Raw genomic sequence first — 26686 nt, 5'->3', positions numbered from 1 at the left:
CTCAGTTACCTCTATTGTGTGTTTCAAGTCATAAACTATAGTTTTTTTGAGTTGATACATGGGACATACCAGGTCATATGGCCCAGTTTGTAGTTGTCTAAAAAGTTGAAGAAACTTACTGAATTGCTGTATGAGTTCTAGTAATTTGGGGGTGGAATCTTTAGGGTTTTCCACATAAAGTATTGTGTCATCTGCGAAAAGAGACTTGTGTACTTAATCCCCATCACCTATTTCACCCATCCCCCTCCTATTCCCCCTCTGGTAACCACCAGTTTGTTCACTGTTTTTTTGCTGCTGTTCTCCATATCGAAGAGTCTCTTTTTTTGTCTCTCTTCTTTGTTCACTTGTTTTGTTTCTTAAATTCCACACATGAGTGAAATCATATGGCATATGTCTTTCTCTGACTGACTTATTTCACTTAGCATTATAATCTCTAGCTCCATCCATGTCATTGCAAATGGCAGGATTTCATTCTTTTTGATGACTGAGTAATATTCCATTGTATGTATATATCACATCTTCATTCATTATTGGTGGACAGTTGGGCTCCTTCCATATCTTGGTTATTGTAAATAATGCTGCTATAAACAGTAGGGTGCATGCATCCCTTTGAATTAGTGTTCTAGGGTAAATACCCAAAGTGCCCTTTGGGTAAATACCCAGTAGTGGAATTACTGAATCATATGGTAATTCTATTTTTAATTTTTTAAGGAACCTTCATACTGTTTTCCACAGTGGCTGCACCAGTTTGCATTCCCACCAACAGTGCACGAGGGTTCCTTTTTCTCCACATCCTTACCAACACTTGTTTCTTGTGTTGTTGAGTTTAGCCACTCTGACAGGTGTGAGGTGATAATCTCATTGTGATTTAGTTATGCACTTCCCTGATATTTAGTGATGTTGAGCATCTTTTCATATGTCTGTTGGCCATCTGTCGGTCTTCTTTGGAAATATGTTTATTCATGTCTTCTGCCCATTTTTTTTTTTTGAGAGCAAATAATTTTTAATTAACAAATACACCAAAGAATCATGCAATGCTGCCAGCATTGGATGCAATCCTGGGCCACAAGTCTGCACACTCCTTTGCAACTGGTCCTGTGATAGCAGAACCTTTCATTTGTTTACTATGACCCCCGCATTATCTTCAAAATAGAGAAACACACCATCTTTTCTCTGGTATGACTTACGTTGTTGAATTACCACTGCTGGATGTACCTTCTTTCTGAGTTCTGGTTTGCCTTTCTTCACTGTGGCCATCACCATGTCACCCACACCAGCAGCAGGAAGTCTGTTCAATTGTCCCTTGATCCCCTTCACAGAGATGATATACAGGTTTTTGGCTCCTGTGTTGTCAGCACAGTTGATCACGGCACCTACCAGAAGACCCAGGGAAATCCGGAATTTCGCACCGGAGGACCCACCACGTCCTTGCTTTGACATCTTGAACGCCAGAAAAGGGCCTGCCCATTTTTAATTGGATTATTTTTTATGTTTGGTGTTGAGTTGTAGGAGTTCTTTGTATATTTTGGATACTACTTTATTGGATAGGTCATTTGCAAGCATCTTCTCCCATTCAGTAGGTTGCCTTTTTTTTTCTTTAAAGATTTTATTTATTTATTTGACAGAGAGACACAGTGAGAGAGGGAACACAAGCAGGGGGAGTGGGAGAGGGAGAAGCAGGCTTCCTGCCAAGCAGGGAGCCCCATGCGGGGCTCGATCCCAGGACCCTGGGATCACGACCCGAGCCAAAGGCAGACACTTAACGACTGAGCCACCCAGGCACCCCTCAGTAGGTTGCCATTTAGTTTTGTTGATTGTTTCTTTGCTGTGCAGAAGCTTTTTATTTTGATGTAGTCACAATAGTTTTTTGGGGGTGCTTGTTTGTTTTTTGTGGGTTTATTTGCTTTTGTTTCTCTTACCCCAGGAGCCATATCTAGAAAAATGATGCTATGGCCAATGTCAGAGAAATTACTGCCTCTGCTCTCTTCTAGGATTTTTATGGTTTCAGTTCTTATATTAGGTCTTTAATCCATTTGGAGTTTATTTTTTGTCTATAGTGTAAGAAAATGGTCCAGTTTCACTTTTTTGCATATAGCTGTCCAGTCTCCCCAGCACTATTTGTTGAAGAGACTCTCTTTTTCCCACTGCATATTTTTGCCTCCTTTGTTGTAGATTAATTGACCATGTAATCATGGGTTTATATCTGAGCTCCCTATTCTATTCCATTGAACTGTGTCTTTTTTTGTGCCAGTACCATACTGTTTTGATTACTACAGTTTTGGTAGTATATCTTGAAATCTGGGATTGTGATAGCTCCAGTTTTATTCTTTATCTAAGCTTGCTTCAGCTATTCGGGCTCTTTTGTGGTCGTATACAAGTTTCAGGATCATTTGTTCTAGGTCTGTGAAAAATGCTCTTGGTATTTTGATAGGCATCGCATTAAATCTGTAGATTGCTTTGGGTAATATGGACTTTTTTCTTTTTTTAAAGATTTATTTATTTGAGAGAGAGAGCGAGAGCCTGCAATCACAAGGGGCCAGGCAGAGGGAGAGAGAGAATCCCAAGCCGGCTGGAGCCTTCTGCAGGGCTGGATCACAACCCTGAGATCATGACCTGAACCAAAATCAAGAGTTGAACACTTAACTGACTGAGCCACCCAGATGCCCCTCATATGGACATTTTAACAGTATTTGTTCTTCCAGTCCATGAGCATGGAATATCTTTTAATTTGTTTGTGTCATCTTCAATTTCTTTCACCAGAGTTTTATAGTTCTCAGAGGACAAGTCTTTTACCTCTTTCATTAAATTTTTACCTAGATACTTTATTATTTTTGGTGTAATTGTAAATTGAATTGTTTCCTTAATTTCTCCTTCTGCTACTTCATTATTAGTGTACAGATATACAACCGATTCCTGTATATTGATTTTATATCCTGCGACCTTACTGAATTCATTTATCAGTTCTAGTAGTTTTTTGGTGGAGTCTTTAGGGTTTTCTATATATAGTATCATGTAATATGCAAATAGTGAAAGTTTTATTTCTTCCTTACCAATTTGGATGCCTTTTATTTCTTTTTGTTGTCTAACTGCTGTGGCTAGGACTTCCAGTATTATGTTGAATAAAAGTGGTGAGAGTGGACATCCTTGCCTTGTTCCTATTCCTAGGGGAAAAGCTCGTTTTTTTCCCCAGTATGTTAGCTGTGGGTTTTTCATATATGGCCTTTATTATGTTGAGGTATGTTCCCTCTAAACCTACTTTGTTGAGGGCTTTTATCATGAATGGGTATTGTACTTTGTCAGATGCTTTTTCTGCATCTCTTGAAATGATTATATGGTTTTCATCCTTTCTCTTGTGGATGTGATGTATCATGTTGATTGATTTGTGAATATTGAACCATCCTTGCATCCTGGGAATAAATCCCATTTGGTCATAGTGAATGATATTTTTTAATGTATTGTGGATTTGGTTTACTAGTATTTTGCTGAGGATTTTTGCATCTAGGTTCATCAGAGATATTGGCCTATAGTTCTTTTTTTTTTTTTTTTTGTAGTAGTCTTGATCTGATTTTGGTATCAGGGTAATGCTGGCCTCATAGAATGAATTTGGAGGCTTTCCTTCCTTTTCTTCTTTTTTTCTTTTTTTGGAACCGTTTGAGAAGAATATGTATTAACTTTACTCTTTGAATGTTTGGTAGAATTCACCTGTGAAGCCATCTGGTCCTGGTCTTTTGTTTGTTGGGAGTTTTTTGATTACTGATTGAGTTTCGTTGCTGGTCATCAGTCTGTTCAAATCTTCTATGTCTTCCTCCTTCAGTTTTGGGAGGTTATGTGTTTCTAGGAATTTATCCATGTCTTCTAGGCTTTAATGAAGATAAATAATATAAAGTAGATGAAGATAAATAAGAATATAAAGTAGTCCATGGTGACTGTCAAGGGGACTTTAGCAAGAGAACCAAACTGTCCTTGTTCATTTTTTCTCACTAACTGTGTGACCTTGAACAAGTTACCTAAACTCTCTGGGCTTCCATTCCTTATTTGTAAAATGGGAATATTAATAAAGCCTATTGCATAGAATTTGAGAATTAAATGAATTAGTATAGCTAATAGCTTTAGAACATGGATAGGTACATAGTGAATATTTATAAAGTTATTAGTGTTTATTTATGTATACTTTTGTTATTGTTAAAATAGCTGACACTTAGCCGAATCCACATTTTTCTTCATTTGGGAGAAGTTATGGGGTTTCAGTTGGTGGAGAAGAAGGAGGTAAACCTGCATCTTCAGCATTTCATAATCTAATGTAGTTGCTTTGCTTTGGAGTTCATGCATCTTTTAGAAATACATTAATTTTACAAGACCCCCCCCCCCCCGCAAAGACTGAGTGGAGTTCTTCATTTGGCATTCCTTGTCCCATACAGAATTTTAACATGTCTTATAGTGACCTTTACCTTTTATTCGTCATTACAAATGAAAAGCTCATTCTTGCTTTTCATGTAGTTCAAAGTTAACCAGGGTGCATCTCTTCATTCTTCTTCCTTTTGTTAAATTTTGACACTATTCATTGGTGCTTCTAACTTCATTGGCACATTATATTCTGAGGGCAATATACTCAGCTTTCCCTTAGGTCATTTCAGCTTTGCATTCAGTGGTACTTTGAAATTAATCCTCTGAGCGCTTGGGTTTTAATCAAGTCTCTCTCAATTAGCTTTAGCCTCTAGCAATTTACAGCATCTCTCTGGGCCATGGTTTTTGCTTTATTAATTGAAAGGATAAGACTTCCACCTTTACACTTGATGATTCTAGGAGATGAGAAGAAAAATAACTTCTGACTTAGTTTGTAGAAGTTTGCCAAAGTGTGTGGTAAGATCTTGGGCAGGTTTCTCTGGGCTCCTTCTGAAGTGCTCTATTGATGAGGTAGAAGCCAAAAGTGCAAAGCTCAGGAGACATTGCCTCACCTGGAGAGAACAGTTACATTAGCTTAAGTTATCTTGCAGGCTCAAGACAGGAGCTCCATTGATAAAGTGGTGATCCACTTCAGCAATGGAATAAGATGTGTTCTAGGGAATTTATAGTAAGGAGGGTAAGGGTAGGCATGATGGGAATGTTATCAATTAAGTACAAGATGAAAATATGTGTTTAGTAGCTTCAGAGCATAGAGTGGGGTTAAGGTTGGGGAGGAAGTGGATATAACCTGACACAAGGAGGAAGGTGGCCTGCCTTCTTCTTTACAAGGAGGTAGAAATCAGTTCCTGTCTCTCATTAACTGTAGGCCTCATCTTTAGGAGCTCTAAGCTTGCCTTTGGGGTGGGAATGTGTGTATGAGGGGGCATTGGGGGGTACAGGCTGTAGACTGTCTTTTTTTTTTTTAAGATTTATTTATTTGAGAGAGAGAAACGCGTGAGCGAGAGAAAGTTGGGGGAAGGGCAGAGGGAGAGGGAGAGAATCTCAAACAGACTCCACACTGAGCATGAAGCCTCATGCAGGGCTTCATCCCGCAACCCTGAGATCATGACCTGAGCTGAAATCAAGAGTCTCAACTGACTGAGCCACCCAGGCGCCCCCCGCTTAAATAAACTTTGTTTTTAATTTTTTTAATTTTAAATTTTTAAAAAGATTTATTTGTTGGGGAGAGAGAGAGGGAGGGGAGTGAGCACAAACAGAGGGAGCGGCAGGCAGAGGGAGAAGCAGACCCCTGCCCCGCCCTCCCCCCAGGCAGGGAGCCTTAAGCGGGGCTCGATCCCAGGACACTGGGATCATGACCTGAGCCAAAGGCAGAAGCTTAATTGACTGAGCCACCCAGGTGTCCCTAAACTTTGTTTTTTTTTAATTTTAATTTTTTATTTTTTTAAGGATTTTATTTGACAGTGAGAGACACAGCGAGAGAGGGAACACAAGCAGGGGGAGTGGGAGAGGGAGAAGCAGGCTTCCCCGCGGAGCGGGGAGCCCGATGTGGGGCTCGATCCCAGGACCCTGGGATCATGACCTGAGCCGAAGGCAGACGCTTAACGACTAAGCCACCCAGGCGCCCCTTAAACTTTGGTTTTTAGAATAGTTTTAGATTTATATAAAAATTGTGACGATAGTACATAGAGTTCCCATATACTCACATCCAGTTTCCCCTATTATTTACATCTTAACCAGTGTTGATATATTATTAATTAAAATCCATAATTTATTCAGATTTTCTTAGCATTTACCTAATTCTTGTTTTGCAGGATCCCATCTAAAATATCATATTACATGTAGTTGTATCTCCTTTGGCTCCCCTTGGCTCTGATAGTTTCAAGGATTTTCCTTGTTTTTGATGGACTTGACAGTATTTTTTTTTTTTTTAAAGATTTTGTTTATTTATTTGAGAGAGAGAGAATGAGAGATAGCACGAGAGGGAAGAGGGTCAGAGGGAGAAGCAGACTCCCTGCTGAGCAGGGAGCCCGATGCGGGACTCGATCCTGGAACTCCAGGATTATGACCTGAGCCGAAGGCAGTCGCTTAACCAACTGAGCCACCCAGGCGCCCAATGGACTTGACAGTATTGAGGGTTTATTGGTCAGATATTTTGTAGGATGTCACTCTTGGTATTTGTCTGATATGTTTTCTCATGTTTAGAGTGGGGCTGTGGGTGTTTGGGAGACATGAATGCTTGCCACATTTTTATTGTATATTAAGTGTACATCATATTAGCATTATTTATCGCTGTTGATGTTGACCTTGACCTTTATCTGAGTTAGTATTTGTCAGATTTCTCAACTTCAAGGTTACTCTACCCACCCCAAGCCTCTTTCCATCCTGTAGGAAGTGAAGGAAATCACTGTGCACACCCCACACATAAGGAGGAAGGAGTTATGTTCTAACTTCTTGAGGGCAGAGTATCTACATCATTTTTTTTGGAATCCCTCTGCATGGGAGATACCATTCTTTTTTTACTGTCTCCTTCATTTCTTGAGGCTCTCTAAACATACACATTGGAGTTGTCTTTAGACCCTGCCTTTGGGGGGAATATAAGCTCAATTCCTGAACCCTAATTCTGCCTAGAATATCCGATGTGTGCCGATGTCAGGCACATAATTTCATTTCATAATTAGAAAGGAAAGGCACAACATACATATGTCTGATTGAGGTGTCCTGTGATTAAAACTCATTCATACTAGAGTATCAGCAGGTACAAAGGACTAATAGGAGTTTTGTTTCAATTTTGGATATGGAGAGGAAGTTAGAGTAGGAGAGGAATTTGGAAAAGTGCTGGACTAGACTAATTAGATAATAACGAGTTAATACTTACCATGCAGTGGGTACCAGGTAGTATTGTAGTTGTTTTACATTTAGTCCTTGTGCCAATCCTATGACGTAGGTATGACTATTCCTTCATTTTTACAGATGAGGAACATGAGGCCTAGGAGGGGTAAATAATCTATTCAAGGTCACACAACGAGGAGGAAGTGACTCCTAGTTGCCTACCCAGTATTCATCCCCTTCTTCCTTAGTCAGTGGAACCCTGTATTGCCTAATGTGGCAATGTGCCCACCTGCTTCTACCAGCTTACTAATGAGATGCAAGTAAGAGTTGAGTGCGGCTTCTAGGAAAGTGCTTTAAAGAGGGGACTCGGGGATGCCTGGGTGGCTCGGTCGATGAAGCGTCTGCCTTTAGCTCAGGTCATGATCCCGGGGTCCTGGGATCGAACCCTGTGTCTGGCTCCCTGCTTAGGGAGTCTGCTTCTCCTCTCCCTCTGCTCCTCCCCCCACTCGTGCTGTCTCTCAAATAAATAAATAAAATCTTAAAAAAAAAAAAAAAGGGGACTCAGCTGCACAGCATATCCTTTTGCTCTTCCTTCCCACTCCTACCAGGAATAGGAGGTGTAGCTCCTAGCAGCCATCCTGGCCATGAGGTCACCTTGAGGATGGAAGCCAGGCACTGAGAATGGTGGAGCAGAAAAATGGATGGAATCTCACTTAGTTTCTAGTGATAACAGAGTTATCATAGGAGGTTTTGATTTCCTGCCTTCTTTATTTGAGAAAACATAAACTATCTGGTTAAAGCCACTGTTAGGGGCACCTGGGTGGCTCAGTCAGTTAGGTGGGGTCTTGGTCCTTTAGCTTGGGCCCCGATCCCAGGGTCCTGGGATCGAGCCCCGCATCGGGCTCCTTGCTCAGCGGGGAGCCTACTTCTCTCTCTGCCTGCCGCTCCTCCCTGCTTGTGCTCTCTCTCTCTGACAAATGAATAAATAAGATCTTAAAAATAAAGATAAATAAAATAAAAATAAATAAATAAAGCCACTGTTATCTTAGGCCTGTACAACTAGCAGTGGAATACAGTTCCTGACTGATACAAATTCTAATTTGATCTTATTTTCTCTCCCTACCACCATGCTTAATGCATTTTGGAAACATGAGGTTACCTTAGGATATCCAAATTTTTGTTTTTTGTTTTTTTTTAAAAGATTTTATTTATTTATTTGACAGAGACACAGCGAGAGAGGGAACACAGGCAGTGGGAGTGGGAGAGGGAGAGAAACAGGCTTCCCACTGAGCAGGGAGCCTGACTCGGGCTCAACCCCAGGACCCTGGGATCATGACCTGAGCTGAAGGCAGACGCTTAACAACTGAACCACCCAGGCGCTCGTTTTGTTCTTTATTATAATATGGCCACTGAAAAATCACTTAGAGTAACCCCCCTCCCTTTGCATCTTTTGAAAGGGAATTATTCATTCTCAAACTACTTCATAAGTTTATTCTAGGGAAGGTGCTTGTGAACCTCCAAGTTCTCTTGTGTGATGTATAGTTCTTGAAGAGGGTCAGGGTCCTCCTAGGGCAAGTTGAAGGGTACTGAAAAGGAAACCTGTAGGATCTGAAAACAGTTTTCTGATGTTGTCATTTTGCTTATTGCCAGGTCAGGCTATTTCTCAGGGAATAAATAAATGGAAGCTGTGACGGGAGGTGATTTTTGTCCCTCCTCTGCTGCATATGAGCAGGTTAACAATTGCATTGCTGATGAGCCCTACAATGCGTTCCAGGCTTGCTGCTTATGATTCAGAGTTCATTTGTGTTTGAGATGCCTGCCTTCATTGTACTGGAGCATTGTTTCCCGAAGATACATTAATCAAGGAATCACTATACTGGAAGATAACTAAATGCTTTTTCTCTGAGAGCTGGCCAAGAACAAGGGGCACAGAAGACAATTTGCATAATAATGTGGAGAATTAGTTTTTCTAGCAGTAAAAATCGTCATTTCCAAATAGTCCTTTGAAACTAGTACAGAGATGTTCACAAAAAAATTGGAAGGCCCACCAGCATGGGCCATTCATGTAAATGATCCCTTCTTGTCACTACACTCCTTATTTCTCCAAAAGGACTCCCCCTCAGCACACACTAGCTCAGTGGAGGTAACTGGAGCTCTGGGGTTATAAAGTACAGTTGTGTTACTCAGTTGAGACATAACTCTTGCCAGTGGAGGGTGTAGTTTGTAAGTAGAATCCATTTGGAATAAGATTGCATTTGAAGATTAATGTTAATTAGATAATGTGAAATGCCTAATATCAGAAACATTTTACCTTTTTTTTTTAAGATTTTATTTATTTATTTGGCAGAGAGATACAGAGAGAGAGCAAGTAGGCAGAGAGGCAGGCAGAGGGAGAGGGAGAAGCAGGCTCCCTGCTGAGCAGGGAGCCCAGTGCCAGGCTCCATCCCAGTACCCTGGGATTATGACCTGAGCCGAAGGCAGCTGCTTAACCGACTGAGCCACCCAGGCGCCCCAACATTTTACCTCTTAAACTGTTCTATTCCTGTTTCTTCTTAGAACATTTCTTGTGGTATTAAACTTTATAACATGGTGTGTGGTATTTTTCATAGTTCTGTAGCAATGGGTGCTCTAAACAGTGCTTCTCAAACTTTAATATGCCTACAAGTCACCTGGAGATCTTATAAAAATGTGATCCCTAATTTAATAGGTTTGCGGTGGAGCCCGAGATTCTGCATTTCTAACAAGCTCCAGGTGATGCTGCTGCTTCTGGTCCCTGGACCACATTTTGTGTAACAATGCCTGTACCTAGTGCCTCCCCACCTCAGTGCCAAGGTTCTCAGCACTGGCTAGGCATCAGACTCAGGTGCAGCTTTAAAAAGAGACTATGCTCCTGATCCCATCTTCAGATTTCCTGATTAATTACTTCTGGAATAGTTGCTGGGGAGCTAGACTTTTGAACTTCCTCCGTGTGTGGTGAGATTCACTGGTTTAGTGTCCTGTTTGGACACTAAATGTGATGTTGAGTGGTTTCAGTGTGATTTCTTGTAATTTGAACCGTTTATGTTTTTCCATCATAAGTAATTCATATTGTGATGACTTGTAGTCAAACAGAAGAAATAAACAGAATCCACCATGCATTTTATACAGGGGTTTTATTTAATCCCTCTATTATCTTGTAGCATAATGAGGCTGCACTTAATGTTGTAAGGCACTATCATTGAAGTAACTGGAAAGCAATGTATGTGATAGTTATGTATTTTCACAGTGTAAGAAATAGAGGCCTGTTTGGCTCACCTCAGCTGATGGAGGCTTATTACAGGGATACACAGTTAAGTTGGAAGAAACAGGAAATGGCCTCAGAAATCATTTGGAAATAAAAGTTGCTCTGGGAAACTGATAGCAAATAGCGACTCCAGAGAACATTTCTTTTCTTTTTTTTTTTAAAGATTTTATTTATTTATTTGACAGAGAGAGACACAGCGAGAGAGGGAACACAAGCAGGGGGAGTGGGAGAGGGAGAAGCAGGCTTCCCGCTGAGCAGGGAGCCCGATGTGGGGCTCCATCCCAGGACCCTGGGATCATGACCTGAGCCGAAGGCAGACGCTTAACAGCTAAGCCACCCAGGCGCCCTCCAGAGAACATTTCTTTGTAAGTTGGGATAACCGGTTCTTGTATGTCAGTGATACCACCTTTTTTGGTGACTTAGTTTACTTCTCTCTGCTTTCGTGGCTTCTGAAGTTACTGGAGAATTGGCTTTCTCTTTCTTACAGTCAGCCTCTTCAAGAAAGAAGCTCTAAGTAGGTTGTCCAGCTACTGTCCTTTACCCTTTGGGGCAGGGTTCTCAGGCCAGTTTACGTCAGAGGCCCTGGACAAACTATAGAGAGCTACCTTTTTGTACCTATCAGATCCCTTCTCCTAGGTGAGTGTGGTAGGGGCCTGGGGTACCTTCATAGGACAATTGAGAATCACCTGCAGCTGCTTCTATTAGATAGGACTTTGGATCTCGGGGATGTTATGAGGGTTATTAGAATGCCGAGGATAAAATTGGCGGACTCCATGCATGATCTGAACACTGTGACTTCCAGTAATGGGTTCCATGAGGGGAGAGACTTTTTTTTTTTTTTCCCATTTTTATAGCTTCATAACTCAAACAGTGACTGGCACTTATGGTCAATACATATCTGCCAAATAGAATAGAATTGAACTTTTAAGAAATGTTTTAATGTGATCTTTATTATTTTTGTTTTATTTTGACCCAAATCCTTATGTACACCATGATGGAAAGCAAATTCCTACTTTGTTCATGGATTACCCTGTTGAGAAGAAAGGATATGCTCTGAAACCAAGAAACTTCACAGTTTTCCTATTTCCTTTTTAGTCTTAAGAGCTTTAGATGTTTGGGGCACCTGGGTGGCTCAGTTAAGCATCTGCCTTGAGCTCAGGTCATGATCCCAGGGTATAGGGATCAAGCCCTGGCACTGGGCTTTCTGCTCAGCCTGTTTCTCCCTCTGCACCCCCCCCCCCCCCCCCCCCCCTCCCCCCAGCCCCCCCAAATAAATAAAATCTTCAGGGGAAAAAAAAAAAGTTTTAGATGTTTGCCACTTGGTGTCATCAGTACAGCTGGTGCCCGGCTTTGGTCTGAAAGGACAGCAAATGGATGTCAAGTCCAGGGCTGGGAGTCCTTCCTCACGGCCTCCCTTCGGGGTCTTCTTGGCCTCGGGGTTGGTAAAGCAGCTCCGCGGGGCCTTGAACTCGCGGGCACCTCAGCCCGCCCGCAGCGCGGCCACCGCAGACGGTTGTGGGTTCTCGGGGCGAGCGGCTCCTCCCCGCCGAGGGTGCCGCCATCTTGGGTCCCCCTTGAACCCACTTTCAAAGTACAAATGTAGATTTTGGATACTTGGCCACGGAAAGGAGGCTAATTTTCAGGTAAGGAGAGCGACGCTGGGAAGATAGTCCCCGTTATTGCAGCCGGTGCTGCTGCTTAAAAGCCCCAGGCCCCTGAGGAAGGCGTGACCGGCCGGGCAAGATAGATGGCATGTAGGGCGTCAAAGTAAGCAGCAAGTTCAGCGCTGCGGACATCACCTGACTTGGGGAAAGGAGGTTGCCATTTAACAGCCCCTCCGGGAGAGGGGCAGCTATACTGAACATTTAGTACTAAGTCTTAATTACAGCATTTGCTGTTAGTGTACAATAGTACTTAACATAGTACTTAGAACTAACCTTTCGATAGCTTCTTGACAGAAGGATTTTGTAAACTTCTGCTCGCTGAGAAGAGAGGACGCGCTGAAATAAAAGCATTTATTTGAAAGGGTCTTAGAATTGCAGTTCAAGGGAGCACAGATTCGGGTAGCAGCTCAACACCGAGGTGTAAGAGTCAGGGGTCTCTATTAGCAGTTTGGGGACATATGGGGAAACTTGTTTTCCAAAAATGATGATTGGAAGGTAATAATTACATTTTACAATTAATTAGTTTTCTGAGTACGGTTATTAGGAAAAGATTGTATGCAGCGTCCAGTTTTTTTTTTTTTTTATCAAGAATATAGGCGTTGGGGCGCCTGGGTGGCTCAGTCGTTGGGCGTCTGCCTTTGGCTCGGGTCGTGATCCCGGGGTCCTGGGATCGAGCCCCGCATCGGGCTCCCTGCTCAGCGGGGAGCCTGCTTCTCCCTCTCCCGCTCCCCCTGCTTGTGTTCCCTCTCTTTCTGTCTCTGTCAAATAAATACATAAAAATCTTAAAAAAAAAAAAAAAGAATATTGGTGTAACAGTCTTGTGTTTGGTCATATGCTTTTGCCCAGTTCAATAGTCCAGAGTAGTTACTGTTTCAAAAAACAGGATGAGGTTTTAGTCCCTAAAATAGAGTGGCTTCATGTTCAGAGGTTTTACACAGGTTCACACTTTGCAGAAGGTAATTTGGTGCTAATCACTTAATAGGTTTCCAGAGAATGTTTAATGATAATGAGGAATTACGGGTTTTAATTCCAATATTCTTTACTTCTTTGCTCATTTAATTGAAAAGTAGATTTCTTACTCCCTTAGTAGGTTTTTAAAAAGTACCAACTTTTTGGCATGTTTGAACAAAGTATTTTATTTATCAGTCACTTGTTTAGTGCTTAATATATGTCAAGAACTCATGTAATCCCCCTTAATAACATAAAGTCAGATTCTGTTTTTCCCCAGATAAGAAAATTGAGGTGAAGAGAAATTAAGTGGAGCTGAGATTTGAACCCCTGCAGTCTTTTTTCTCCTTTAATTTAAAAATTTATATACAGGGGTGCCTGGTGGCTCAGTTGATTAAGAGTCTACCTTCAGACCAGCTCATATTCCCAGGGTCCTGGGTTCCAGCCTCCAGCTGGTCTTGTCCCTCTCCCTGCTGAGCAGGGAGTCTGCTTCTCACTCTGCTCCTCCCTCTGCTCGTGCTTTCTCTGGCATGTGTGCTCTCTCTCAAATAAATAAAATCTTTTAAAAAGATAAAAATTTATATACAGTAAAATTGACTTCTTTTTTGGTACTTCTATGAATTTTAATACATGTATAGATTCATGTGACTACCACCATTGTCAGGATACAAAATGCTTTCATCACCTTGAAATTCCTGTGCTGTCCTTTAGAGTCAAACCTTCCCTACACCCTTAGCCCCTGGCAACCACTGATCTATTATTCTCTGTCTCTGTAGCTTTAACTTTTCCAGAATGTGGTATAAATGGAACTATGCATAATGGATCTGACCTTTGAGACTGGCTTCCTTCACCCAACACAATGTTGTGGAGATTCATTTGTATTGTTATACTGTACTAGTAGTTTGTTCTGTTTTACTGCTGAGAATTCTGTGAATGTACCACAGTTTGTTTATCCATTTACCTGATGAACGATATTTAGGTTGTTTTCAGGTTTTGGAGATTATGAATAAGTTGCTATAAATATTCATACATAGTTTTTTTGCGTAAAAGTTTTTATTTCTTTAAAAGTACCTAGATATCAGTTTGCATCATATGGTAAATGTATGTTTTAACTTTATAAGAAACTGCCAAACTATTTTCCAGAGTGGTGCTATACCAGTTTGTATTATTGCCATATGTATGAGAATTACATTTGTTCCACATCCTCATCAGCACTTGGTATTGGCCGGTTTTTCTTATTTGTTTTTGCTGTTCTGGTAGACATACAGTCATATTTCATTGTGGCTTTAATGTGCATTTCCTTAATGGATAATGATGTTGAGCATCTTTTCATGTGGTTAATTGATACCCATATATCGTCTTTGCACATTTTAAAATTAGGTTGGTTGGTTGCCTATTGTGGAGTTTTTTAAAGAGTTCTTCATATATTTTGCATTCAAATCTTTTGCTGGATATGAGATTTGAAGATAGTTCTCCTGGTCTGCCGCTAATTTTTTCATTCTATTAGCAGTTTCTTTAGCTCTTTGAACATCTTGAAAATAGCTGATTTAAAGTGTCTATTGAGTCCAGTGTCTGTGCTTCCACAGGAACCATTTATATTGATTGTCTCCCTGCCCCCCCCCGCCCCCGTGGGCTCTGCTTTCTTTTTTCTTTGCATTCCTTGTAATTTTTTGCTGAAAACTGGACATTTTGAATATTACAGTGTAGCAATTCTGGGAATCAGATTGTTCTCCCACCCCAAGGTTTATTATTACTGCTACTTTGGGCATCATTTGTTTAGTTACTTTTCTGAACTAATTCTGTAAAGTATGCGTTCTTTGTGATGTGTGGCACTGAAGTCTTAGTTTCATTACCTTAGTGGTCAATTAGTGATTGGATAGTTTTCCTTAAACGTCTAAAGCTCCCCCTCCCCCCATCTCCTAGTCTTTGCAGTGGCCTGTGTGTGCATATCACAGCACACCTTCAAGGCCCAGCCAGGGAGTGTACAACTTTGTTTAGCCTTCACTTCCTGCTTGTGCAGAGCCTCAAGATCCGCCAGAGATGAGAGTTTAGGGCCTTCTCAGATCTTTTCTGAGCATGCGCCCACTCTGGGAATGCACATGGCTTTCTAGATTCCCCAGGAATGAATGTGCGGGAGCTTTTCAAAGCCCTTATTCCCCAAAGCATTTTATTCTCCAGTCTTTCCTCCCAATGTCTGGTTAGTCTATTGTTTCCCCCAACTGTTATCCATTGTCTCATGCAGCAGCAACTGATGTGTTTATTCGCCTGTAAATATTTTCAAGAAACTTCCTCCAGCTAGAGACTTTTTAGCACTTGGAGGATTCTGAGTTAAGCAAGATAAAGGCAAGTTTTTTGTGCTGGTCTTTCAAGGCACCCATTTTACAGTTGACCTGTAAAAGCACAGGTGTGAACTGTGTGGGTCCACTTATACACAAATTTATTTTTTATTTTTTATTTTTTTATTTATTTTTATTTATTTTTTTTTTTTTAAAGATTTTATTTACTTACTTGAGAGAGAGATTGAGAGAGAGAGCACATGAGAGGGGATAGGGTCAGAGGGAGAAGCAGACTCCCTGCCGAGCAGGGAGCCCGATGCGGGACTCGATCCCGGGACTCCAGGATCATGACCTGAGCCGAAGGCAGTCGCTCAACCAACTGAGCCACCCAGGCGCCCCACAAATTTTTTTTTTAAAGATTTTATTTATTTATTTGACAGAGAGAGACACAGCAAGAGTGGGAACACAAGCAGAGGGACCAGTAGAGGGAGAATCAGGCTTCCCGACGAGCTGGGAGCCCGATGCGGGGCTCGATCCCAGGACCCAGGGATCATGACCTGAGCCGAAGGCAGATGCTTAACGACTGAGCCACCCGGGCACCCTATACACAATTTTTTTTTTTTTGATCAGTGTAGTACTATAAATAGTTTCTCAATATTCTTTAGCTTTCTTTATTTTAAGAATACAGTATATAATACATGTAACATATATGTGTTAATGGACTATGTTATCAGGAAGGCTTCTATTCTAGTCAACGGTAGGCTTTTAGTAGTTAAATTTTGGGGGAGTCAGAAGTTCTGTGTGGATTTTCAACTACATGGAGGTTCAGCATCCTTAACACCCCCACGTTGTTCAAGGGTCCACTGTATTAAAATTTGTGCATGAGGTCTGTTCTCTTTTTTTGTTTTTTCCTCCTTTTGATACTGGTACTAAGAAGGCAAGCTATTTTCAAGGCTACCACTGAGCTGGAGAATGGGGGATGGAACCAAGGTAAGTTAAAATGTTAATAAAGCTCATTACTTTAACCAAAATTCAGATTGTTTTTAAGTGTTTCACTGGACTTAGGTGTAATAAGAGGTTGTTGCAAGCTGTTGGTTAGTTTCCAGAGTTCCAGAAAAGTTGGTTCTGCCAGTTTCTACCAATTTTTTTTTTTTTTATTGATTTTAACATAGGACAGACTTTTGGAACTCCCTACTCTGCCATTTTCACTGATGTTACTCAAGTATGGATTTTAAAAAAATCTGATTGTCATTCTTTTTATGAGCAAGTTAGCCCAGGTTTTCCCAATTAATACCAAAAGAGAAGGTGTGGATATTCTTACTCATTTTGAAGTGTTTGTGTATTGTACAGTAGCATTATCAGAGTATTTCAGGAGTCTCGCTCATTGGGTTACAGTACTGGGGTCAGGACCCTCCATTTAAACCCTGTGTAGGTAGCATGCTTTTCTCAATTCCAGGCCATAGACGATCCTTAATCTCTCTGTTATTTTTTTTAAAAAACATGATTGCTAAGGGATATCTGGCCTGGGGAACTTCATATTCCTCTTGTTGTTAAAAGAGAAAGTAGCTTTTTTTTTTTTTAAGATTTTATTTATTTATTAGAGAGAGAGAGAGAGAGAGAGAGCACAAGCAGAGGGAGGGGCAGGCTGAGCAAGGAGACTGATGTAGGACTTAATCCCAGGACCCCGGGGTCATGACCTGATCCAAAAGCTGATTCTTAACAGACTGAGCCACCCAGGCAACCCAAGAGAAAGTAGCTTTATTGCACTGTTGGCACTGTTGTGATTGATCTAAATCAGTCATGTGTTAATACTATGGGGAGTAGAATTGATGAGGGCATAGTGTGTGTCACTTTATATATTTCTGTATTGTTTGAGTTTCCTCCAATGAGTATTACTTGAAGAAACAAATTTAAAATACCATGTGAAATAATTGCCTATTGGCCTAGGGTATTTCTTGCTTATAATGCTCTTTAAAAAAAATAGCCTCAAGATGAGTTATTGCAGGGGCGCCTGGGTGGCTCAGTCGTTTAGCGTCTGCCTTCCACTCAGGTCATGATCCCAGGGTCCTGGAATCAAGCCCCACATTGGACTCCTTGCTCCGCGGGAAGCCTGCTTCTCCCTCTCCCACTCCCCCTGCTTGTGTTCCCTCTCTCGCTGTGTCTCTCTCTGTCAAATAAATAAAATCTTTATTATTTTTTATAGTTTTTTTTTTTTATTATTTGGGAGGGAGGGAGAGAGAGAAAGCACGAGCAGGGGGGAAGGGGCAGAGGGAGAGGGAGAAGCAGGCTCCCGCCGAGCAGGGAGCCCAATGTGGGGCGTGATCCCAGGACTCTGGGATCATGACCTGAGCTGAAGGCAGATGCTTAACTGACTGAGCCACCCAGGCGCCCCAATAAATAAAATCTTAAAAAAAAAAGTTATTGCAATGATCATAGCAAAAGCTGTCCTGTTGATAAAAGAAATGATAAAGTTGAGGACATGAAAATAGAAGGAGGTATATAATTGTGTTTCCAGTGAAGATCATTTTTCAGGCATTGGCTAATTTATCATTTATTCAGATATTCAATCTTAACAGTATTCACTTGTTTATATGAAAGCCATAATCACGTGAAAAGCAAATCCGCATTTATAACCAAACTGTTGAAAGCTATTTAATAAAATCAAAACCTACGTTTAGCATTCTCCGCCTTATACTTTCCTGTATATCTCATCTCCATCTTGTGACCCAACAGAACCTTTTGTAGAGGACTGAATGCAGGAGACTGGATTCTAATGCTCAAATTGCAGCTAGCCCGTTGTATGACCTTGATTTAATCTCTCTGGGTCTCAGATTCATCATTGACAGTATAAAGGATTTAGGCCAGTGATCTGGAAACTAAATTCCTGTGAGCCAAATCTGACTCACTGTTTTTGTGAATAAAGTTTTATTGCAACACAGCCATGCTCATTCATTTACATATTGTCTGTGGCCGCTTTTGTGTTGTATCTGCTGAGTTGAGTAGTTCTGACAGAGTCATGTGGCCCGCGAGCCTAAAATATTTGCTGTCCAACCCTTTATGGAAAAAGTTTGCTGTAACAGAGTATCAAGTTTCCTTCCAGTTTAGTTTTGGGATACCTGGGCCAACTTTTTTTTTTTTTTTTTTTAACCATAGGATTGCTTCTTAGTAGATCAACAGAAAAATTCAACTGGAAGAGGGGAAACAAACAAATCATATATTGTTATTTGTTAGACACCTATATCTATCACAAATCTGTCATATCTTGTTAATGCTGTGGTTATAAACAGCCTCTAAAGCTCAGTATCTTAGAACAGTTATATTCAGTTGGCGAGCTATAGCTCAGCCTCACTTGTCTTCTTCATTCTGGGATCCTGGCTGAAGGAGCAATCCCTAACTGGGAAAACGAACAATGGACAAATCATGTGCCACCTCTTAAAACCTCTATTCAGAAGTAGCATATATTACTTCGACTCACATTTCTTTGGCCAACAATGTTAGTGATGCAGGGAAGTGTAATCCAGCAGAAATGCTGGAGGCCCTGCAAGTCCCCTGGCACCTTGAGTGGGTGGATAATCCTTCTCCTGGGAGGGCCGTGAGTCTTGGGAACAGCATCATCTACCACAACCTCCTTGAAAGGTTCGCTAGTGTGAGCAGACCGGAACTATGGCAAAAACTTGGTTTTTAGGATTTTTTGTGTGTTATTTTTCATGAACTTTCTGTAACTAGTAAGTAACTAAAAATTGGCCCATTGAGCTTTTGGAATATATTTTAATTCTCTCAACTTGCTTATTTAATAAATGCTCAGTGTAAGAATATAATGTGTCTGTTTGGATTTCTTTTTTTTTTTTTAATAGATTCTTGATGTCTTTAACCTATATTTCTCACCCTGAAACCTAGGTAGAGTTCCTAACTTCCTCCCCCACCATGATTACTTATATTTTTTAATCATCTCTTACCAAATGCTATTGAACATATATTTCTATGTAGCCCTTGACTCAGTCCTCACTGCTGCCATCCTGTTCCAGATATTTTTCACCATTCACAACAGCCTTGTACCTAGCTTTTCTCCCTCCAGACTTGCTTTTCTGTAATTCATTCTCTACACATCCATCGAAGTGTTTTTTCTAAAATGCAAATCGGCCGTGTTCTTCCCCAGCATTAAAATCTTTCAATGTCTTGAACATTGTATCCTCCCCTTAAAACTCAGGTTTCTTAATGTGGCCTTGCACCTTTTTTTCCTGGGAATTCCCGGATCTATTCTGTTATGCTTGTCTTTGTTCAAGAAAGATTTTTCTAGAGCCTATTTTCTGAATTCACACAGTATTTGGTAGATGTTTTCCACTTGTAGAGGTTCAAACGCCTGATGAAAAATACTGTGCAAAACTGTGTGCAGTTTTTTTTTTTTTTTTAAAGATTTTATTTGTTTGAGAGCGCCATGCGAATGGGCGTGGGGCAGAGGGGAAGGGAGAGGGACAAACAGACTCCATGAGGGGCTTGATCTCATGACCCTGAGATCATGACCTGAGCCGAAACCAAGAGTCGGAAGCTGACTGAGCCACCCAGGCACCCCGCCGACTGTGTATGGTTTTGAGTATGATCCAGCAGCAAGGGTGCTCCTATCCTGATGCTCAATGGATTGTTCTCTCTTGGAAGAGCTTGGTTAGGCCTGATGAGCTGCAAAGAAAGGTAGGTTGACATTGGTTTTGTTTGCTTTCTCTGTGACCTGCTTTTAGAAGTTTTAAAATGTGGCCATTTTGGAACTAGTCATTTATTTGGCCTCTTTTAGTGAAGTAACATATTTTTCCTTATGATACCAACTCAGCAGCTTCTGGACAAAAGAATGGAAAAAAGTGCATTTTTTAGAATACTATCTCCTCGAGGTCTTTCATGTTAGGTCTCTGTTTCAGAAGTAAAAATAGCTTCATTGAACTCATAGGGGGATAGGAGATTTCTCCTGATATCCAAATACTTGCCTTTGAAGATGATCTAGTGATTTTAGTTTTTAAGGCCAAATGTTTTCATTATTTAAAAAATTCATTGACACAAAATTTCTTTGATCAACCGTTATCCTTTTTATCTAGCCTAGTTATATGGAATTAATAATAAAATGAATCAAATATCTCTCATCTCTGAGGCTTTGCAGATGTTGTAACCACAACTTTCTGTTATTATAAGCTAATTTTAAAAGGCAGGCTTAATTTTTTTTTTTAAGCAAGCTTAAAAAAAACCCCACAACTGTACATCTGTATGTATAAACAGTTAAATAAGGAGTCAGAGGCATCTTGACCACATTCTTAAGCATTAGGAGTGTAAAAGGTGGTAGTGAGGAGTACAGTGGTTACATTTGAACTTTCTTATGTTAGATATTTCTGTAACATTTCTATTATGCGGGGCCTGAACTCAGGACCCTGAGATCAAGACCTGAGTGGAGATCAAAAGTTAGATGCTTAACTGGCTGAGCCACCCAAGCAGCCTTCTATTTTTTTTTTTTTTTTTATAAGCAGTATTGGGAAACAAAATTTTAAAGATTTTTTTTTTTAATGAAGAGTTACTTGGGGGTACCTGGGTAGCTCAGTTGGTTAAGTGACTGCCTTCGGCTCAGGTCATGATCCTGCGGAGTCCCAGGATCGAGTCCCGCATCGGGCTCCCTGCTCTGCAGGGAGTCTGCTTCTCCCTCTGACCCTCCCCCCTCTCATGTGCATGCGCGCCTCTCTCTCTCTCATTCTTCTCTCTCAAATAAATAAATAAATAAATAAATAAATCTTTTTAAAAAAAGAAAGAGTTACTTGGTTCCCTCCTCCTTGGAGGGAACAGTCTTATCAGGGTTAGAACAGGCTGCCTTGTGGTTACTTAAAATATTCTGCAGGTTCTAGGAATCCTTGAGCATCTTGAAATTACATGAAAATGTGTGTGTGCATAAGTGTTTTGGGGTGCAGGGTGAGAGTGTGGGGAAGAGGATCCATAATTCAAACAGATTCTTGTGAGTCTATTTCTCTAGTCTTGCCCTCTCTAAGCTCCAAACTGTCTGCTCCGCATTGTTAGTTGGGTATCTGATAGGCTTCTCAAATCGAAGATGAATGTATTCCTTTCCTGTTGCTGCTGTAACAAATTAGTACAACTTTATAGTGCCTTCCAACAACATTTATCTATTGTCCCACAGTTCTGGAGATCAAAAGTCTGAAATCAGTTTCACTGGGCTAAAATCAAGGTGTCGTAGGTCTGCGTTGCATCTGCCGGCTCTAGGGGAGAATCATGTCTTTGCCTTTTTTTACTTCTAGAGGCTGAGTGCACTCTTTGGCTTGTAGCCCCTTGCTCTGTCCTCAGACCCAGCAGCATGGCATCTTTGCTCCTCTCTCCCTTCCGCTTCAGTCTGTGTGTCTTTTGCATAGTCGCGAAAACACCTCAGACTCCCACTCTCCTGCATTCCTTTTATAAGAAAATTTGTGATTCTGTTGGGCTCACCCAGATAATTCAGCATAATTTCTCCATCTCAGAATGTTTAGCTTAATTATGTAGGGAAAGTCTTTTTTACCAGATAAGGTCACATAGTCACAGGTTCTGGGGATTACAAGATTGACATCCTTGGGGGAATTCAGATACCACTGGATTGGGTAGCCTGTCAGATCTTTTCCTCTTCCATCCTTCCTCATTTCATTTAACAGGATGACCATTCTGAGGCCAGTAACCTAGGAGTCATTCTGGATTTCTCTTTTTAGGTGCTTTTCTTTCTCATCCTTCTTCGCACTTACCAGTCTCATCATCCACAGCCAATCCATTCACATCATATCTAAATCTAAATCAAGTATCTAAATCAATATCAAAATATCAAAAAATCAGTATCTAAATCAAAGTATTATCTCAGTTTTACTCAACTGCGTCTAGAATCTCTCCTTTTATCACTAATTTCCACTAAAATCAGGAGCTTTTAGCATCTTGGAGTCCTAGGCCCTCATTGTGTCTTCTTCTTTTCACTCCTGAGTATTCACAGCTAATTATGGTACAAGGTAGTGTGGGCCAGGTGTCGTAAGAGCGGCACCAAGTGCCACAGGACTAGACCCCAGTCACTCTCTTCCAACCACACGGCGAGGGGAAGTGAACACTTAGGTGGTAGAAGACGTCATGGAGAGAATTTGGGTCGGTCGAGGGTGATTATCCTGAACGACAATTAGAGTTTCCTATTAAAGATTTCAATCTTTTTTATTCTTAGGACAACGAACATTTTCTCTTAATGTTGATAGTAGGGAATATAATGAGTCTAACCTCTGGTTATTTTGAGTGACTCCTTCCTCTTCCTCCCTTTCCTGAAGAAGGAATATGTTTAATAAAATTCTCAGCTGATTTCTAGTATGTAAATAAACTACACATAGTCAAATGTGGTGGGGAGAATAGTATAGCTTCAGAATGAAGTCAAGCATCCGAAAAGATAAAATAGCCACTGTTGAAATAACATCAAAATGTCACCTCCACGTTTTATTATTTTGAATTCTTTTTCCGTAATGTCCCCACATTTTGAGGGTGACTTTACAATTTCGTGAAATAAAGGAAAAATGGGCGATTACTTGAAATAGTCCATTTGTTATATTAATAAAAAGATCTGGAAAGAGTTATATAATTTTCCCCCACTTTTAGGGGGGAAAATTGCTGACAGCCTTAGTGTACAGCTTTGTTTGTTACATGTGACCTTAGCAAATCCCACCTTCGTTAAATTCCTAAAGTGAAAATTGGAGCATATTAAATCAGATATTCCGAGGAATAAAGTATTCTACAAATTAAAATCGATTTTTAAAGCAAAAATGCTGTTGAGCTCCCCTCCAAAATAGAGTGTAAAGATGTCCCTATTTATTTCTTCCCCATTTGGTCATTTGTGGTGTCATTGACTAAATTTGTTACCAGTAAGTACTTGACATTTTAGTTGCGTGAATACAAATGTTTATTGATTCCCCCCCTCTGGCAATGTGTACCATTTGCTGTATCATATACTGGGTTAAGCTTTACATTTTGTGTGTTAGCATTTGAAACAGAAAATGTATGTAATTGGTTTGAACCTTTTTTTGAAACGGTCACAAGGATGATTTAGAAGGTTTTTAGAGAGTCCTAAATACATACAGACTAATTTTTATTTAAACAGGAGAAAAATTTCCCTGTTTTTTAAAAATACCTTTATTGAGATATAATTCACACACCATATAGCTCACCCGTTTCCTGTTAATTTTTAAAACCATTTCCTGGGGTCCTTTCAGTCTGCTTTTTAGATATTCACTATCTCTTTTTCTTAACCGGTAGACAGAAATAAGTGGGTTGAGGTTTATGAGAGAAGGGGATTTCAGGGGCAGAGGGCAGATAAAACAAGACCTGGAGGTAGAAGTGGGATGAAGGAGGGAGAAGAACATTGGTCTGGGTAAGAAGGAAAAAAGACAAATAGGAAGTTAGCGAGGTGTCTTAATGATGAATTATAAAGTAGATGGTAAGAAACCTGGGCTTGTGCTTTTCTTCACCCTGGTTTGTGGGGCCCTATTGTGAGGGTAGTACAGATGGGGAGTAGGGCAGACAACAGCACACAGCCTTATGGAATCAAACCTTCCTCACTGATGCTCCAGGATACTGTATGTAGCCCTTGTGTTTTGCTCAGTAGTACGTTGGTATCAGATTCTTACTCTCTCTGCTTCTTGTCTAACTCTGCTGCCGTCTGACTACCCTCTCTACCATCCTAGCCCCTTCACGTCCTCTGCATACTCCGATGCGCTGTGGTATGGGATTTTCTGTTCTTCTTTCATCATTCCCCTGCTCTTAGCCCTCCAGTGCCCTCTCATTGCACTGAGAATAAAATTCAGCGTCCTTACAGGGACCTTCCAGGCTCTGTAGGACCTGCCCTCAGCACCCTCTCTGGTCTCAGTTCATCCCCTTCTCCCTCTTTGCTCAGTGTTCTAGCATTGCACTGACCTCTCTGTTCTTCCTCACAAATGCACCTAGCATACTTCCAACTCGGAACCTTTGTACTTCCTATTCACTCTACCTGGAATGTTCTTTCTCAGGTTTTTTTTCCTATCCTTCTTTATGTAGACCTCTATATAATGTCATCTTCTTTTTTATTTTTTTTAATTTTATTTATTTAATTGACAGAGAGAGAGAGAGAGAGACAGCGAGAGAGGGAACACAAGCAGGGGGAGTGGGAGAGGGAGAAGCAGGCTTCCCGCCGAGCAGGGAGCCCGATGCGGGGCTCGATCCCAGGACCCTGGGATCATGACCTGAGCCGAAGGCAGTCGCTTAACCAACTGAGCCACCCAGGCGCTCCTATAATGTCATCTTCTTAGGGAACTTTCCCTGACCACCCTATCTAAAGTGGAATCCCCCACCGTGATACTCTGTTTGCTTCTTCTCTTTTGTTTTTATCAGACTTTCCTATACATGACATTATAATAAATATTTATTTTGCATTTGATTATTGTCTCTCTCCCCCACTGGAATGTAAACTCCCTGAAGGCAGGCTTAATGTGTTGAATGTACTGCAGTATCCTCAGTGGCCAGAATGGTGCCTAGAACACAGTCGGCACTTAATACTGTCGAGTGCATGCTGAATACTATACGATGTATATTCACACTTCCCAGGAGGGGATCTGTTGGGTTGTCCAGTATTGAGTGCCACTCATCTATCAGGTAAGATTTTAGGCCAACTGCCCCACCACCTCTGGGCAGCTGTTTAATCAGATGCTTATCCCTGGTACATCCAGCCAGTAGTGGCCAGGACAGTGAGGTCATGTGGTCCTCTTCCCCTTGAATGGTCTGGTCCCTCCAAAAGTTTTTAAGTTTCACCTCTTGGTTCATGAGAAAAATTTGCCAGATCCCATGCTGCAGAACAGATGCTTCCTTAGAGTCTGGAGAAATGATAGGAAGCAATATTTTGGCTTTCTTACTTGACCTTCTTTATGTCCTCTTGCTGTGTTGTCCTGGCCCATACTTTTGTGTGCTTTCTCTTCCTGTTTGTTTTGATTTTAGTCTGTCTTTTTGCCTCTATTTTCCTTTCTTGCCCCTTTTTTCTCTCTTGTTCTTTTTTTTTCAGTTGCCATTTTGCTTTGCCCTCTGTGTCATTCCAGCGGTTGCCTAGTTTAAATCCTTGCCTCCAGAAACCTTCCAATTTACCTGTTTTACGTGCTCTTTTCTCTCCTTTGTTTGTTATGGCTGGAGAGAAACGAGAAGGAGAAGGAGACTGAAGCGTTCTTTCCTTCATTCTTTTATTTAACTAATATTTGAAAGTCTACTTTGTGTAAGATGTTGTGTCAGGTTCTGGGCTACCTCCATAAACAAAATACCCGCATTTGTTCAACAAGTATTTACTGAAACTAGGATACAGTGGTTGGCAAAAACAAAAATCCTTACATTTTGGTAAGACATACATTAACTAGACAATTACATGAATGAATAATATATTACAGCTCTGTTGAGTCCTACGAAGGAGGGCTCCATAATGCTATGAGAATATACAGCGGGGGGTTTGTTCTGGTCGGGAGAGATGGGGACAGCTTCCTTGAGGAAGTGAAAGGTGAGTTGAGATCTGAGGCACAGTAAGAATTAACTAGGCAAAGGCAGTAGGAGGGCAGGAATAGCAGATGCAGAAGTCCAGTGCTGAGAGGGGATTTGGAACATCTGAAGAATTGAAAGCCTGGAGAGCAGGGTGCCGTGAGGCTGAAGAAGCAGGCGGGGATCAGAACCTGCATGGCTTTGTCAGCCCTCTTAAGGACTTTGGTCCCCTTATCCTCTGAGCAAGGAGATGTCTTTGAAGTGCTGAAGCAGGGAAAATGGGGGGAGAAATGTATTAAAAAAATCTTTATTTTTAAAACACTAGTCTGAATGCTGTGGAGAATAAATGGAGTTGAGCATAGGTGTGAGGGAAGGGACGTGGGGTTTGGCGGCAGTAGGGGCTGTATTGGCAGCCCAGAAGACAGATGGGGTTAACGGCTAGCAAGGATTTTGTTTCCGAATCTGCCCTCATTTCCTATTAAAGGTATTTGTTTATCCAGAAAGTTGGGTTTTTTGGAAGTTGACTTACCATGAGAGACACAGATGCAATAAAATTTTTAAATTCATTCAAATGAGAAATGAAAGATGATTTATTTTTTTATTTTTATTTTTTAAAAGATTTTATTTATTTATTTGACAGAGCCAGCGAGAGAGGGAGCACAAGCAGGGGGAGTGGGAGAGGGAGAAGCAGGCTTCCCGTGGAGCATGGGAGTCCCAAGCGGGGCTCGATCCCAGGACCCTGGGATCATGACCTGAGCCGAAGGCAG

General features: G+C 41.1%; 1 protein-coding gene and 1 pseudogene across 10 annotated transcripts in view; one reads left to right on the top strand and one right to left on the bottom strand.

The window, feature by feature from the left end:
- Positions 1-26686, top strand: part of SH3D19 (SH3 domain containing 19) — a 176025-nt gene that overhangs the window by 4882 nt on the left and 144457 nt on the right. For 2 of the 10 annotated variants that reach the window (XM_073892364.1, XM_073892358.1), the window contains exon 1: positions 12061-12159. The exons of 5 other annotated variants lie outside the window; for them this stretch is intronic. The gene's annotated coding sequence lies outside the window, so the exon portion shown is untranslated. Of the gene's footprint in view, positions 1-12041; positions 12160-26686 lie in introns of those variants that run through there. 3 more of the 10 variants (XM_073892361.1, XM_025874302.2, XM_073892359.1) reach the window with 3 other exon arrangements.
- LOC112826142 (large ribosomal subunit protein uL14 pseudogene) lies at positions 977-1472 on the bottom strand (annotated as a pseudogene).

The sequence above is a fragment of the Callorhinus ursinus genome, unplaced genomic scaffold, assembly GCF_003265705.2.
Source record: "Callorhinus ursinus isolate GAN/ISIS: 27379988/994484 unplaced genomic scaffold, GSC_fseal_2.0 scaffold4, whole genome shotgun sequence".
Lineage (NCBI taxonomy): Eukaryota > Metazoa > Chordata > Mammalia > Carnivora > Otariidae > Callorhinus > Callorhinus ursinus.
Note: the sequence above shows the minus strand (reverse complement) of the source record. Positions and strands in the feature narration are given on the sequence as shown.